Source organism: Caloenas nicobarica, chromosome Z, assembly GCF_036013445.1.
Source record: "Caloenas nicobarica isolate bCalNic1 chromosome Z, bCalNic1.hap1, whole genome shotgun sequence".
Classification (NCBI taxonomy): domain Eukaryota; kingdom Metazoa; phylum Chordata; class Aves; order Columbiformes; family Columbidae; genus Caloenas; species Caloenas nicobarica.
This window is the reverse complement of record NC_088284.1, coordinates 28,436,862-28,452,991: the sequence shown is the minus strand read 5'-3', so window position 1 is coordinate 28,452,991 and position 16,130 is coordinate 28,436,862. Positions and strand designations below refer to the sequence as shown.

General features: G+C 40.4%; 1 long non-coding RNA gene across 1 annotated transcript; it reads left to right on the top strand.

The window, feature by feature from the left end:
* Nucleotides 1-539: 539 nt before the first annotated feature.
* On the top strand, nucleotides 540-15,919 carry LOC136002016 (uncharacterized). The gene is made up of 4 exons (XR_010607876.1): nucleotides 540-638; nucleotides 12,074-12,199; nucleotides 14,247-14,358; nucleotides 14,520-15,919. It is a non-coding gene; the product is annotated as an uncharacterized LOC136002016 (long non-coding RNA).
* The last annotated feature ends 211 nt before the right edge of the window (nucleotides 15,920-16,130 follow it).

Below are 16,130 nucleotides of genomic sequence, written 5' to 3'. Positions count from 1 at the left end.
GGGGCGGGCTGGCTGGCTGGCGCGCGCGCCTGCACCCCCCGCTGATGTCACGCGCGCAAACCCGGGCGCGCCTCTCGCGCGTGGTGGGAAAAGGGGGCGTGGCCGGCGGCGCCCCTCTCTGCCTCCATATAGGGAATGGAATGCGGGGGCGGGGCCGCCGCGGCCTCAACCCGGTCACCGCTGCTGGGAAAGCCGGCGGACGGGGAGAACTGCGCCTCACAGCCCGAAAATACGGTAACGGCGGAAGCGGACGTCCCCGGAAAGGCGAGGGAGTCTCGGCGGGTAGGTAGGAAGGGCTCACACGGGGGAAAAGGCCCGGGCTCCTGTCTCAGAGGCTGGCTGAAAGGGGACAGCCTCCTCTGGAGCAGGAAACGGAGTGAGTACCCCCACGCAGCAAGCCCTTGAGGTACCTCAGCGAGGCTCGCCTCAATTTTTTTTTTTTTGTTCCCTCTATTAGTGGCACTACGGTAGCCGGGTCCGCGGGTGGCCCGGCGCGTGCAGGCCCCGCGGGTGGCGCGCGCGGCGGGCGGGTTCGCAGCCCGGTGCGAGGGCCCGGCGGCCGGTTCGCCCCGCGGATGCTCCGGCCTGGAACCGCTCCGGCCGCCCGAGGGGAAGGGGCTCGGCGCCACAGACCCGCGGTGAGTCACCTGGGCGCGTTGTGCTCGCCTTGGTGTCGGCGAAAAGGCCGGCGTTGGCCATCTGTCCCGGTTAATGTTTAGCGAGCGGTGCGGTTGCAGGAGAGCGTAAACCCGTAAGGATTATCTTTATTTTTTTGTATTCGCATGAAAAAACATACCGTTACGGGAACGTACCGAGTCCTCAAGTTAAGTGGCCTTCCTTAAAAAAAAAAAAAAAAAAAAAGGAAAAGAAGAGAAAATGAACGACAGTGCCAGGCTGTGGATGTCGAGCTCCTGCACAGCGCCGGGTAAATACCGAACAAATACCAAACGCTACCTCTGCTTCTAGCAGGGAGTTCTGGCCCGAATTACAGCCACGCTGCGAATGTGAAATATTATGAAATAATCAGAGCTAGCAAATAGAGCCAACGCTATCTTTCCTGTGGAGAGAGACTTTGGTGTATCGTTCGAGAACAATCGACGTTTTTTTACCGTTAAATCTTCTGGAACTTTAGCTTGCAAGTGGCATTTTTGGCGACTCACAGCTGAGTGAGTACGTGTTCACCTGGCTTGGAGTTGGCGATGAACAGCGCTCGCTCGCATGCGGTGCAGAAGCCGTAATTTGGGTGCCCAGTGGCCTCGTTGGCGCGGGCTGGTTCGCCCAGGCTGGTTCGCCCAGCTGTACCACATTTTACATGGTGCAATGCAGGTCTTGGGCTGGGAGGTCTGCAGGCGGGAGGTGTTTTTTTTCAGGGAATGCAGCGAAAGAATGTCAAGTGTGCCAGGCGTTAAGATCTGGGAAGTGCAAATAACATCACATTGACTCGAAACTTCACATCTGCTTTTTCTTTCAACCATGACCCCAATAGCTTATTTTCTGAACAGGGGGTTGAAGAGCTTTGCAGAAACTGCATTTTTCTATTAAAAATGGATGGGAAATGAAATTGCATCAGAGTTGCTGGCTTTAATTTTTAAGAAAGATCAGCAGAAACCTAAAGATGGTTTAGAATATGCAAGTACTGACCTTTTTATATGCTAGTAAACGTAGACAGTAGCAATGATGTGAAATTTCATTCAGGATTTTTTTACGTCTAGGTATATAATTTTTTCTTTTTCTGCTGTCACTAGCTTATACAAAGAAAATGACTAACACTTTTTAACCAAGGAGTTTAAACTGCAGGCTATAGATGGGGCCTGAACTATGTTCTGCATAGTTTATTTTTTTCATATACTACAAATTGTTTCTTCTTTGGGATCGTAAAAGCTACCCTCTGGGTAAGAAATTAGTTTAAACTGATGCCTGTTCTTCTGAGTGTAGACCACACAAAACCATTACTCTCAAGGTGCCAGTTTCTTAAGTCCACAAATACCCTGCTGACATATTAACTGGCTTCTTCCTTGTTTTAGGCATGTATTTTACATGTGATCTACTGGATTTATAAACTTAACTGCAACTAAATTTTGGAGGTGTTAGGAAGCCTGAATGCTACAGGCCAGAGATGAGGATGTAGTACTTTCTTTTACCATTTATATGGTATTGATTTCAGTATTTCTGAGAGCAGAGAAATGGAATACATAGAAGGTTAAAAAAAGAACTTCATGATTACATGTGTATGAGAGCAGAGGAAAATTATATTTAATTTTTTGCCCCATCACTTACTCTTTGTGAATAATTGTACACATCTCAAAGCAATTTTTCTTCTCTGTTGTTCTAGTGCTATTTCTGTTTTAAACAAGTGTCGAGCAAGTCAGTAAAAATGCTCTTCTAAATTGGGTAATAGCTGTTCTTTACCAGGTCTTAGCCACCTGCTGCAATAAAAATAACACACTAATGCTACCGGAAGAATTCTTCCCATCATAGTAAAGAAGCTTTACAGTAAAAATTGAGAAACAAGAAGAGCGAGAGGAATGCCAATAAACAATAAAACATCCATAATAAGCAGAAGTAGCCCATGTGACAGTTATCTCAACTTAGTCGTTCTTCTGCCTTTTCAGATCTGGCAGAAATTATTAAATTTTCTTAAGAAATCCCAGAGAAAAGCAGGTGGAAAATCCCATAGACCCACCTCTTTCATCCATCTACCACTCAGCAGGAATAGCTACTTCCCATTAGGTCTATGAATATTAATAGCTACACTGGATGCTGGTGAAGCTTTTTTATTTCTGGGCTAGGGAGCACACAAAGAGGTAATGGCATCTTTGCTCTTGACTTTCTGCCATGAGCACCAGGTATGCTTCTCCTTGGGCTCCCTCTGCACTGATGTGGCACCATAACAACTTGCAAATTATCATCAGAGGCTGAAGTTCCTTTGTCCTGCCAGTTTTACTCCTTGAGTTCCTTTAACGTTCTGAAAGGAAGTGGGAAGGTGTGTTAACACCAGGGAAGAAATTAAAATGTATTAAAGCCATACCTGAGCTCTATTGTATTTTCTAGTTAGTTTTTCTTTCAGTGGATCTTCTTCTTGTGGAAAGACCTTGCTAGGCTGAGATTTGATTTCATCTTTTTCTGCCTCATGATTTTGGGAGGTCCAGAGCTACACAGAGAGGAAGTAATGGCTGCAGAACAGCAACCTTAACTTGGTTAACTTCCTGGTGTAATCAAAGGCTCTTCTATAAGCTACTTGGAAAAAGACCTGTGGCCGCCACTCAGTGACATTCCTTCTTAGCAATGTTTCAAAGCATTAGGCCACTCGAAGTCATTCTTGTAGATTCCAGTAAAACATACAGGGCTTGAGCATTCTACCAGTTGTGCTAGTTTAAAAGAAAGATCACATACAACTGCTCAGTTGTCTTTGTAAGAAGCAAACAATCGTCTAAATGTAGAAAAATGGATGGCAGACAACCTAATGCTGGCCAACAGAAGTTGCCCTGGTGATTAAAACTTATCTGGAAAGATGAGACTTGGCATTCCTCTATTGAAACTGAACAAGAATCTGGATTTATGCGCTGCATAAAATATTTCTAATCACTGGGAGGACAGGGGGTCAGAGGAGAAGAGGAGGAAACTTGGCAAGGGAAGCTAGAGGGTTCTCAGAGTTAGAGCTATAAGAAAAAAAAAAGATTGCTTGAGGTGACAGCACTAAAATAATCAAATACAAGACAGACTGATGAGCCTACTGAAACAGCTAAATTTACAATGCTAAACCAATTCTTTCTTATCCTGTTTCTCTAAGCCTTTTTATATAGCTAGGTACTTTACTTCTTGTAAGAAAGACAGAGATTTTACAGATGCCAAATGCATTCTAACACATCATTTGAAAGCTTGAAAAACACTGCTGTAAAAGGTAGTGAATATCACTGCACTTTAAAATGTAGTAACTCTGGAAATTGAAATACAGGAAAAAATAGACAGTAGTCATGAGTGGTGGTGAAGTTATGTTAAGATGGGTCAATGAAGAAGATAGTGTTATTGGTCAGTATCTTTGGTTTTACAATGTTTTCTTAAAATAGTTTCCTTCATTTTGTTCAGAAACTATCTTTAAGGAGTTAAAAAAAAGAACATTTGCCTTTTACTAGCCTTTTAAATTAAATACTCTAGGATAAATATTGCCAGCTCTTTAAAGTCTCTCTACTAAAATGAAAATAAACCAGCAGCACTGAATGAGCCTTTTCAAAGTGTAGGTTTTTATTATAATTAAATTCCATGATGGTGATTCCAAAACTAGAGTGAGAGACTAGAAGCTAGAAGCATCTAGGAAAATGTACTTAAAAGACGAAGCATGCTTTACCAGTATTCTAGAATAATGAAAAGAGACAAACATCTTAATTTGTGCTAAATCCTCTTGACATTCATTTCTGTGTCCTGTGGCTTGATACTTGACGTATGAAGTCATTCTGAGATGGACTGAAGGGGAGGGCATTGTGTGCACCAGAGTCCCAGAGCCGTGTGAATTAATGCTGCTCTGTATTTCCTCAAGGAATGAGCACATTCAGTTTACATTTATTGAGAATAGACCTTGGGAATGAATTATTTCTTCCTTATAAGGAGCCTCGTGTTGGGATATCTGTTGGAACAGTTTAGCTCACTACGAAGTTACTGGGGATAAAAGCATCACTGTTACAAGTAAAATGATAGTGTGCAAGTGACTTCTTAAAATTAAGCATGTTGAACTGATTTAGAGGGTTCAGAATTTCAAAGTCTTAGAACAGAGGAGTTAGAGTGTCTCACCTTTCTTCAGAGTTTTAATTTTTTCTCTAACCATTTACAAAAAGTCAAAAGCAGAAAATCCTGTCTGTGAGAGGACTCCAGATTTAACATCACTGTGGGTTTGTTTTGACCTTCTATAGAAGCATTGCAGAATTCATGAACATTCAAAGTAAAACCAGTGTTATTCCTCTTACAAGTGTTAGTAAACTTTATTTTTAAAGGTTTGTATTTTTCTGATATCAAAATAAAAGTAAACTTGATGAAAACTTCAGGTTTTATAATTACTTTCTTGTAGGTATTTCTCTCCTTGCTTCAAGTTCGTTCACTTAATCGAGGTAAAGTAGTTAAAAAAAAAAAAAAAAAAAGGAAAAAGATTCCTCAAAGCTTTATCCTCTTCTGATCAGATGTCCTCCACCTAAAATGTGATAGGGCAAAATGCCAGCAATCACTCTACCAGAATGTGTAGAAACACCTCAGCACTTGTAAGGTATAGAAAGTGAAGTGGACTGATGGTCTAAAAGGAAACATGATGGTACTGCCTTCTCGAGGATAAGTACCTTCCACTAACAAACTTCCTTTTTATCTACTCCGGCTTCCTCGCTTTAAACTGCACTTTCTTTTATACTGCCCTGCTTTCAACCAAATAACTACCTTACTGCAGCAGGCAACATAATAATTCTTGGGCAGAAACTCTTCATGGTGAAGGGCATGCAGACCTCTACCAGCTAATGTCAGGAACAAAAGGCATTGCTTATCCAGATTTTCACCTGTGGCAAAGAAAGAGAAACACCATATACTAAAATTCTCAGAAGTGCATTTTTCAGGATGCTAAGTGCTGATAGGGTGGCTTTAAAGGAAGGAGAAATAAAAAAAAATACAATTAAAAAACATTTTTAAACAAACAAACCAACCCCAAAACAACAACAACAAAAAACAATCAAACAAACATTTCAAGAAGTCTGAGTCTGGATTCGTGATTCATGATGGCAAGAGAGTTGTACTTACAAGGCAACAGGCTAAATATTCCAAAAACCGAAGCTCTTGCTCGTGTGCAATAGAGGTGTGGTGCCTATCAGTAGGACTCTTGCTGTGGTGGTGCCTCCTTGTCCCCACCAGCACAGCCAAGACAACAGGGCAAGGAAAAGGCAAGTGTAGCTAACGGGCCAGCAATTGTTTCGGATATTTGCCAGTCTTCTGTGAAGTTCTCTGCTTTATAAATTATAACTGAAGACCCACAGAAAGTATGGAGACAGAGAAAAGGCAGAGATAGCTAAGCAACACTTAAATGGTTTCCATTTAAATAACTAGCATTCTTTCAAAAAGGTCGAGTGCAATGTCTGCTTCCCTTAACTTGGTCACTGGTGATTACATTTTGCATGCTGAGGAAACTGAGCTGGACTTTAAGATTTTTTTTATTAACAGCCTATTTAAAATTTGATTCATACTGTACTTTAATTCTTAGTTTATGAGTATTTGAACAATATTGCAAACCTGCCTCCAGCTTTGCTGGGACTGAAACACCCAGTCAGGACTTACGGACAACTCTTCTTAAGTTGTATCAGAGACAAACTTACAAGGCAGTGCTCTAAATACGAGGGCTTCTGTGTAGTTTGGACACCCTATGAAATTAGAGACAGAGATTTTTATGTATGGCAGAAAATTTATGCTGTGCCATCTGGTTAAGCCTCTTTTGGTCAAAGAGGACTGTGCACTGAGGAATAATTAGTAAAGAACTCATGCAAGAGTATAACATTTTGGGGAGTTTTTTTCACTTTTTGTTGCTGTTTTTCCACACAGATTTTATCTTCTATTTGTATCTATATAGCAGTATTTGGTGTCAACTCTGTCCTTAAGCAAAGTGCCATTTAGGTACTTTCGCAGGTCAGATTCAACTAAGTAAAACTTAAGCATTTCTCCCAGAGCTTTAGAAAGTATTTGGAATTTTGTAGCCCAAGTGCTAGTTAGACTGATGTGTATGTGTTTTACCAAGTTATCACTACAACGCTGAGTGACTGAGCTGTGGAATACTGCATCTGTTTTGAGCAGTCAGCTTTCAAATTTTAACACAGCTTATCGATTTATATCTTGGGTGATGTTGATATACTTTCATCTCTATTTCATACCCCAACTGTAAGTATTTTCATTGTCTGTTTGCCTGTTTCTGTCCCTTCTTTCTCGTTCCCATCTTCTTTTGACCATACTTTGGCGCTGCCTGTTCACTGTGCACTATACTGTTCTGCCCCATAAACTTTGCATCCACTTACCTACCTTCTTCCTATCCTTCATGTATTGCAGTTTTGGAAATTGTACCAGAGCTAGTATCTTGAGCTAAGCCTTGTAATCAAATTCAGAAGATAGAGGTCAGCTATCGTTAGAGCTCTGCAGTAAACTTTTTTTGAGAAACCAGTACTTCTATTTCAGTAGCTTCAAAGGTCTCGCTGGAATCCCTGTTTTGGAGCAGGGATTTAGGGTTTTTTTCTTTCTACTGGTCCGTCACTAGACAACATCTAACTTTTGAAGTTGCTCTGAATAGAAAGGGAAGGCATTCTTCTTTTTCCTCTTTTGTGCTCCAGGGATTAAGATGAGCAGAGAGACATGCCGCTGCTGGGCTTCGACACTTGGAATAATAGTGGCACAATATACTCTTATATTTCCAGAAAGTTAGTGCTCTGAGCCTCTTCCAGGGGGAGTATTAGGAGTTGCAAGAATTTGGCAGTTTTACTACTGAAAAGAAAGGGACACCTTAATACGTATCCATGCTGCTCTGCTTCAATACATTAGGCAGGACTCATGGGGCAGCTGTCCTATGGCTAGACACTGTCCTCTGCTGGGCTGTACCGGGGCCCTCCAGAAGGAACAGATACAGGCACTGTGCGTGGTGGGGTTCCAGTGCTGCAGGAGATCCCATGTCAGATACTGTAACTGTGAGCTTAGGCAGATGTCACCATCAGTCATCCTGTGGATGATGTGATCCATGAGCAGGAGGAGTAGAAGTCTATTCTGGTGTGTTCATGTAAAATACATTTTTAGTGCTTAAAAAAATGGATCCTCTGGGCGGGGACAGATCTCTACGGAGCCTCTGAATTCACCCAGTTGAAGTGAAGGTCTGATGCTCTGGTTGGACCAAGATGGAAGAATCTCTCCAATAGCCCAACTCAGAACTGCTTCCCAGTTAGTACTTTTAATATGTGCTTCTCAGAGCTTTGTTACTGACAGCACAAAAGTCAGCTTGCTCTTCTATGGTTTCAGTGCGTCTGAGCAGCAGCAGCAGCAAAGCCTGAGCACGGTTTTCACTGTGCCCAGGCCAGTAGTGCAAGCACCAAGGCTCCCCATATAGACACTTGGACAACCAGTACTGAGTCGGTTTGCATTCTACTCTGACCCTTCAATTTATCTCTGCAAACATAAAAGCCTTGATTCTTGTTTTTTAAAACAAAAGATTACTGGCTGCAGTTGAACGGCTGCTTTTGAAGTTGCCTAGAAAATATGAAATCACTAGGATATGATTCAGGAATGGAGGAACTGAGGAAGAGAAGGGCAGAACTAATGCGAGTAAGATTTGAAGGATGAATGTGTAAATGAGTCCCTTGCCAACTCCACCCTCTAAATGGCATTTACTGCCTGGGAAATTGGATCCACCCTGAACCAATTCAAGCGTCAGGAAAATCCTCCTAAAATAGCTCTGGGCCTTGCAAAAGTTGCAGTTTCCTCTCCCAATAATTGATGCTGTGGTGACAATCTCCATCTGGTACTCATGAGTCGCAGTCACCACATCTGCTAAGGGAGGGAAGGCAACTTTTTCCCTTTGCTCAGAATCTCTTGCCTTGTCTGCAATGATGACCCTAGCAGTGAAAAATCGCTTGCTAAGTTTGAACACTTCTTAAAAGGGATGGTGTCCCCTATACTGGCAACTTGGAAATGAGACTGCAATCTCTGCTTACTCAGATTTTAAGCGTAAATGAAGAGGAACCACTTTAACAGTACCTGGGGATTGGTCTGAGTTGCACTATTGCCGTCAACTGTGGGTTTATTTTATGCTGTTTACTAAATGGAGAGTATAACCATGGCAACATTCATGACATGCTCCTTATGGATCTGCCAACACGAGCCTGAAATTAGCATGCAGGAGACAAGTGTTTGAAAGTAGCTTGAGAACTGAAAAATCAGATTTCAGACTACAGTCCAGATGAGAGTACACTTCAGTGTCTGCAGAGTGAACATTATGCAACATTTACTACTTTGGCTTTTGCTGATCTCAGCAAGAGTATTTGTGGTATCTTTTGTATAGATCTTACCTTGATGAGTGAAAGCTTAATGCTATAAATACTAATAGTTAGTGGTCATTCTGCCCAGCCCCATAACAGCCTCAATTTTGTAGAAAGTATACTTAAAAATACAAATACTACTAGCCAAAGATAGTTAAAATATTTTTGCAAGTTTACTTGAAAAAAAAAAAATAATGACCATTCGTAGACAAGATGGATGTTCTGCTGTCTGCATATAGATAAGAAAGGTGCGGGGTCGAGAGGAATAAGGAGGGTAATATAAAAGGAAGTTCTGTATCTGCTTTAATCCTTTCCTGTTCCAGGTATAAACTGTTGATAAACTTGATCTAATACATATTTTTTATTGTTGCATGTTGTGATGTTCTTGCAGAAATCTTTTATATAAGAAGTCATGGTCTGACAGAATGAAGGTGAATTTAATAATACCTTGCTGCTTCATGTCTCTTCACAGGTCACTTCTTTCTGAAAGGATCAGTGTGAACATAACTACACCTTTCTCATTGAGTCATACCAGCTGTTGCAAGTAATGCTGAACAAAAGTGATTCCCTGGTTACTCTTTTCTTTTATCTGTGGTTACTTACCTTCATGGTTTTTGTTTAAGTCAGTTTCTTCTTTGTGCATCTGTCACATAGCAGGAAGGACATGATTCTGTAAGCAAGCTTCACAAGTCATTTGGGAGATGTGTAGGAAAATATAGAACTGCTTTTAACTAACTTTTGAAGGCTGGCTAGATTTTAAGCTGATTCTGCCCTTTCAACAGATGCACAGAACAGTGACTGCTCTTTATTGCCTCAACACACCATCTTGGGATAACACATCAGCCAGTCTGATGGAATATGTTATGTGGAGTTACTACTTCCCATGAGTCGGTGCTGCAAATGGCAATTACGTCTGCAAAGAACACAACATCATTCATGTGCCTTGCTGCCCTCATCATTGGAGCTGGTACAATTTGGGATCACAGAATGTTAGGGAATGGAAGGGACCTCAAAAGATCGTCTAGTCCAATCCCCCTGCCGGAGCAGGAACACCCAGATGAGGTTACACAGGAAGGTGTCCAGGCAGGTTTTGAATGTCTCCAGAGAATGAGACTCCACAACCTCCCTGGGCAGCCTGTTCCAGTGTTCTGTCACCCTCACTGTGAAGAAGTTCCTTCTCATATTTAAGTGGAACCTCCTGTGTTCCAGTTTGTACCCATTGCCCCTTGTCCTATCATTTGTTGTCACTGACAAGAGCCAAGAGTCACTGAGAAGATCCCGAGAGCGATGGTTATGTTAGTCCTAAGAATCATATAGAACTACAGAAAGGATGGAAGTGTTGCTAGTAAAACACAAAAGACTGAATAATTAAATAGTTTTCTATGTTTGAAGCATACAGGTAAACCCTAAACTTCTATAATTTTGCAAGGTGAGAAAACACATCCTATTCCAAGCAGTCACTCAGGAATTATTAGCCATCAAAGCTATGTTTAAAGGGACACATTCAGATAACTTTAATTCAGTGTTTATATTTAAACTGACCAAAGAGCTATCTGTATTGCTACTGTTTGTTTTCAATAAATTTGAAACTGGGAAAGACAATCCAGAGGATTTGATGAAGTTAAAAGCACTGGAAGTAAAAAGGGCATATAGGACAGTTGAGATTGTTATTGGCTAGCATCCATGTAGTCAAAAAATGTATAACCAATATGTTAGCTATTAAAGGAAATCAGTAGAACTAACGTTGGTCAATACAGGTATATGAAAAGCAGATCTGACCACAGTTTTATTAAATAACACGCTTGATAAAAATTATGATGTTTACACAACAGTAATTTTTATGTAATACCCAGACTTCTTCTAAACATTTTGACTTACCACTGCATGACACTTTTTATATGTCATGCTAATTTAATCCATGTGACACGTTAATTAATAGAATATTGGTTGACAGCCAAAACCAAAATAGTAAATGGAGGATTCTAACTGAGCCAGTATATTCATATTAGGTTTATTTTAGGAATTGCTTTTGGTCATATGTTATTTAATGTTTGTTTTAAATGGCATAAAAGATTGTGTAAAATTATTGATACTCATAGATGACCCAAAAGATTGGGGGTGTAGTAAGTAGCAAAGATAAGTCATTGATGCAGTCCTGATAACTTTATTAAATAAGTTGGGTGCAAGCAGACAGTGTTTTCTGTCTAACTATTAAGTAATACATCTGTGAACAGTGAAAGCAGGCTGCTGTTTTTACTTGTACATTTGGTCTGCACGCCAAATACCAGAGCTCAAGAACAGACAAGAAACTCAGTTGTGGGGCCATTGAAGGTCAGTTCAGCAAGGTGTTCTCCGAAAAAAAAAAAAAAAAAAAAATCCCTGGTAAAAACAGCCTTCTGTTTTAGGAGTGCCTAAGGCTTCAATTTGTTTTCCTGGGTTTCCTTGTAGATCATAGCTCTGATCATCTCTAAAGCCATCAGTTACGTTACATGCTTACGCAACTTTATTTTGGCATCTCAGAGTAATGCTAAAATATCCCCATGCTATAGATTGACTCTGCTTTTGAACCTTCAGCCAGTCTTTTAAAATGTGTTATACCACAGATGCATCATGACTGTTACCCTTTCTCTGCCTTGCATAGCCTTTTCACATGAATTTATAATTGTGGTCATCCAAGACTACCACTATCATCTAATCATCAGCAAGTTTGCAGACTGTGTTTTTCCCCTATGAAGACAATCCCCATGACAGATGATCTTTTAGCTCTCTAACTGGCCCAGCTATTGCAAGGCAGCCTTAACTAGTGGGACTCAACAAAAACGTATGTCTTATTCTTTCTGTGCGTTCATTCCTCGTGTCTCCCGCCTTCACTGCTATCAAGACGTACAGCTTACAAAATTGCACCAGATCATTTCTGAACAAGTCTATTGGTACAGATGTAACAAAAGAGGGAATGAAATTGTGTCTGCAGATAATTCCCATAGTCTTAATATTCAGTCACATTATGGCAAAGTTAATGCTACTGTTGCCTTTTTCATCTTCAGGAATTTGTCTTTTGCTGGACCCAAGAAGAACTGAAAATGCTGGTTGGAATTTTTATTCTGTTAATGAGTTTTTATTTGGGGATTTGGAGGAAGAATGAAGAAGTGCAGAGAGATTTGTCAAGGAAGGTAACAATGAGTGAACTCTTTAATATGATGTTTTGGTCAAAATACCTCATGTAATTCTTGGCTATACAAAGAGAAATCTCTAGTGACTACATAGGCAATACTAGCTCTATGTTTGGCACTGAAACAATTTTTGCTGGAACTTGCTTTGTCCAGTTTAGGATTCAAGAAGACAGTTGGTGGACAGAAAAGGTTGAGTGAAGAGCCAGAAAACTCATTGGTTGAAGTGGTGTGATAAAGGGAAGTTTTTCTGTTTGGTTTATCAAACAGAAAGATGTATTGACTGGAGTCCAAAAGTATCTGCAGTGAAACAGAAACTTAATACCTGCCTTTTCCATCTAGCTGACAGAGACATAACAGGATCCAATTGCTGGATGTTGAAGCTCAAAAATTCAGACTAGAACCAAGTGGTACAATTTTCCCTGAATAGTGAGCAGTTATCCATTGGAACAGTTTGATGAAAATTATAATGGCTTTTCCATCTCTAGGAGTTTTAACCTCAAGGGAGATCTTAAGAGACGTATTCTAGGTGAACCAGCAGTAGTTCAGGAATTGTCAGGAACTTCTATGACAAAACAAATCAGCCCAGATGGTCATAGTGGATGTTCTAGCCTTATCTCTGATGGGGACCAAGGTGGCTTTGATTCTTCCTTCAGCTCTGCTGTGGGCTTACTTCATGATCCAGTTTTTTGTCTATGGATGCTAACATTTGTACTGGAGCTTCAGTGCAGCTGCAGCCTTTTAAGAAACGGCATAATCATCTGTAAATAGTATCGTGTGGTAAGGGATCCAGACTGCATAAAAACCTGTTCTAAAGATGTCCGCAGATGATAGGCAGCCACATGTGGAATTTTAGGACTCCTTTTCCGTGTTTATACTGGTTTCTGAGCCACAGTCTAGTGAATTAACAGTATACCTGATGATTCTGTGCTACTCTATGAAGGTGGAATACTGGTTTGGAGTAACGGTTTTAGCTGATGTATTATCTCTTATATGATTTTAAATGCACCAGGGATATGTCCATATTGACATTTGATTTTTTAGCTTGTCCAAAACTTGCAACTTGTGTTTGGGCTCTTGACTGTAAAGTGATACTTAGTCCTTCAAATAAAAAGTGCGGAAGTAATCAGTAACATTAGCTTATCATTATATACAGCAAACTAATTCCCTCTTTGTGCATAGAAAACTAAAATGATACCCTTGCTTGGCTGAAAACCTCCTTTCTGCAAGCGATAAAAAATGCAAATATCCCTTACAATGACTACTTCAGCCTTCTTGCAGCTTGGGGCAAAACCGCATTGGCAGAAGGACAATGTATTGTCTCTGATAGCTATGAAGCCTCTCTGAACTCAACCTGAATATGAACTTATACAAAAGGGATCTCTGTGCAGTGAGAAGAACTTGAAAACAAAGCATAATTATGTAAGAAATTTAAAATAAGCTAGGGAGCATGTTTCAGTGAGATCAGCATTCCAAGTAGTCCCTAACAACTGGATATTTCTATCTCTGTTGCCACTCATTTTTCTTTATGACTGATCATCTGAATTTTTCTGTTAAATGTCCTCCAAGCTGAAAACTTTTACCTCACAGCAATCCTTCTAAACAGCCTTTTGGTGCAAAGTTGACCTATGCAAGTCTCCCAACTTCTTCAATTACTTTGATACTGGTAAGGAAGGGATGTGTTTAAAAAAATTTTTTTTAAAAGCCTCACAAAGGACCCTGTGTTTTCCTGTCCTGTGTTGAAGAAGCTAATAAATTGCATGATCTCAAGAAATCAGGACAAGGAAGAGCCACAGTAGTGTCATGGAAGTAGTAGGTACCACTGGTCACCTCCTCATTGCAGCACTGACCAGGAAGGAGCGGTGCTATTTATTATAATAATTGCTGCCCTTGGGATCAGTAGCTCCAGGGCTTAGCCTCTATTCAGATGAAGGCAGTTTCTCACTAAGTTCCTAAACAGTATTTTACTGCTGAGGAGATTCTTTATTATCTTTTAGGGTAGTTTTTATCTTTTACGTTCTCATCAGACTGCGTTGTATGTTCTTTGTAGTTTCACTGGTCACCGCTCATTGAGGAGTACATGTGATGTGTCACTCCTTCCCCATCCATCCTTGGATCAGATAGCTGTTTGATTGTACTTAAAGTATTCTGGAAATCCACAGGTAAGCAAAGCATCACATTTCTACGTAGGCCTTATGTCACATACCTGAACCTCTCAGATGCATGGTCCTGATTCCATGCCTTGGGAATTCCAGTTTCGGATTGAGTGCTTTTAAGAATCATGTTTAACTGTGAATCTTTTTGTGTCCCCTCTATGGTAAAGACTCTGCCTGGCAACTTTCACTGAGACAGGAGGTTCCAAAGTACAACTGTCATGAAACGATGGCTTAGTCCCTCAGACCTCCACAGTTAATTTTTGCCTTCTCCTAGTGGAGTCTTGTGCCTCAGATGCTGTTGTTTGTATTGCAATGAAGTCACAAGGAGAGATCTTGGAAAGCAGCACAGCATTTGCTGGTCTACGCACACTTGACCATCGTTTCCCCCTTTCTCATGGGCATCTGAAGAAATAAGTTTTGATCTGTGGCTGTGGGGAAAGGAGGACAGAGAATGTTTTGCCTCCTTTCTCCAGTTTTTCTTTCTGTCTTTGCATTGAAGGAGGTTTCTCTTCTGAAAGAGCCTAAGTCTTTTAGACTTCTAGTAAGATTTTCCGGGGATACATACCAGGCTGATGTCAAAGTGCTGTGATAGCAGTCAGTTGTTTGTAGCAGCACTGTAATTGCTCTTCCAAGCTGAAAGTACACCTGGCTGAGGTACTCCTGAAGGCTGTTTCGGCTGCATAGATATAAGCTTGTCTCTGCTACAAAATGGTGAGTCTAATCTGCACTTTAAATTTCAGTGAAATCATATCCACAAACTGGCAGGCATTCCCCAGACTATCAAACTTCACTTTTAACATATGAGCTGACTGACACAGTCAGATCAAATGATTTTCCAGACTTTTTGCTCTATCCACTAGGCAGCATTTCTCATTTAAGTTTCCTGTAGTGAGGCTGTATCTCCAATGATAGCTTAGATTCTCATCTGGTGTAAATTATCATAGTTCCAGCCAGCTTCAAGGGATTTGATAATTTATGCCATCTGAAGTTTTACATCTGAAAACTCTAATAAAAAGCAGCTGCTACTTTCTTCAACTAATCTGAAAAATGGTAAGTGCCTAGTATGTGTCTGAGTCTAGCTATCTTAATACCTGTTAATCGTCTGCCAGCAGACCACTGCATGCTGGAGAATTAAAGTGCTTTGTCCTGAATGTGAGTAACTGGTATTGCGTCCTGTATTTTATCAAAAATGAAAGTTGAACAGAGACTGACCTAATCCTTGACAGCAACTTTCCTGGGAGACCTGAAAGCCAACATTCACTTGGCAAAGCCTTTTGAGTTTGGCTCTGCTAGAAGCTAGTCAAATCTTTATACTGACCATGAACATTATATGTATTATGCATATGCAATATTTTAGAGCAGTTACTTAGGTTTGTCAATTCAATGTCATTTAGTTTTGATTTCTGTATTCATCTTCAAGCCATATGAGCACTACTTGATGTGTGATATCAATTTGACCTTGTAAAGAATATGAGTTGCACAGATATAAAATTTATATCAAGAATATGGGAGGAACTTGTGAAGTGTTTCAGAGAAAATATGGTCTCTGGCCTATTCCAGAGTGCAATACTAGAAATAAAGTACCTATCACTATATGTTCAAAGAAAATGTGTCTTCTTTATTTACAGTTCTTGATTTAACTCTTCACACAGAACAAATCATCATTTTTATGTGACTAGAGTATGTTATGCAATTTTGCCTGTAAATAGCTATTTTTGCCATAAAGCATGAAATTTTACCTGTTTTTTAAGATTTATATACAATTGTGCTCTTTCTTT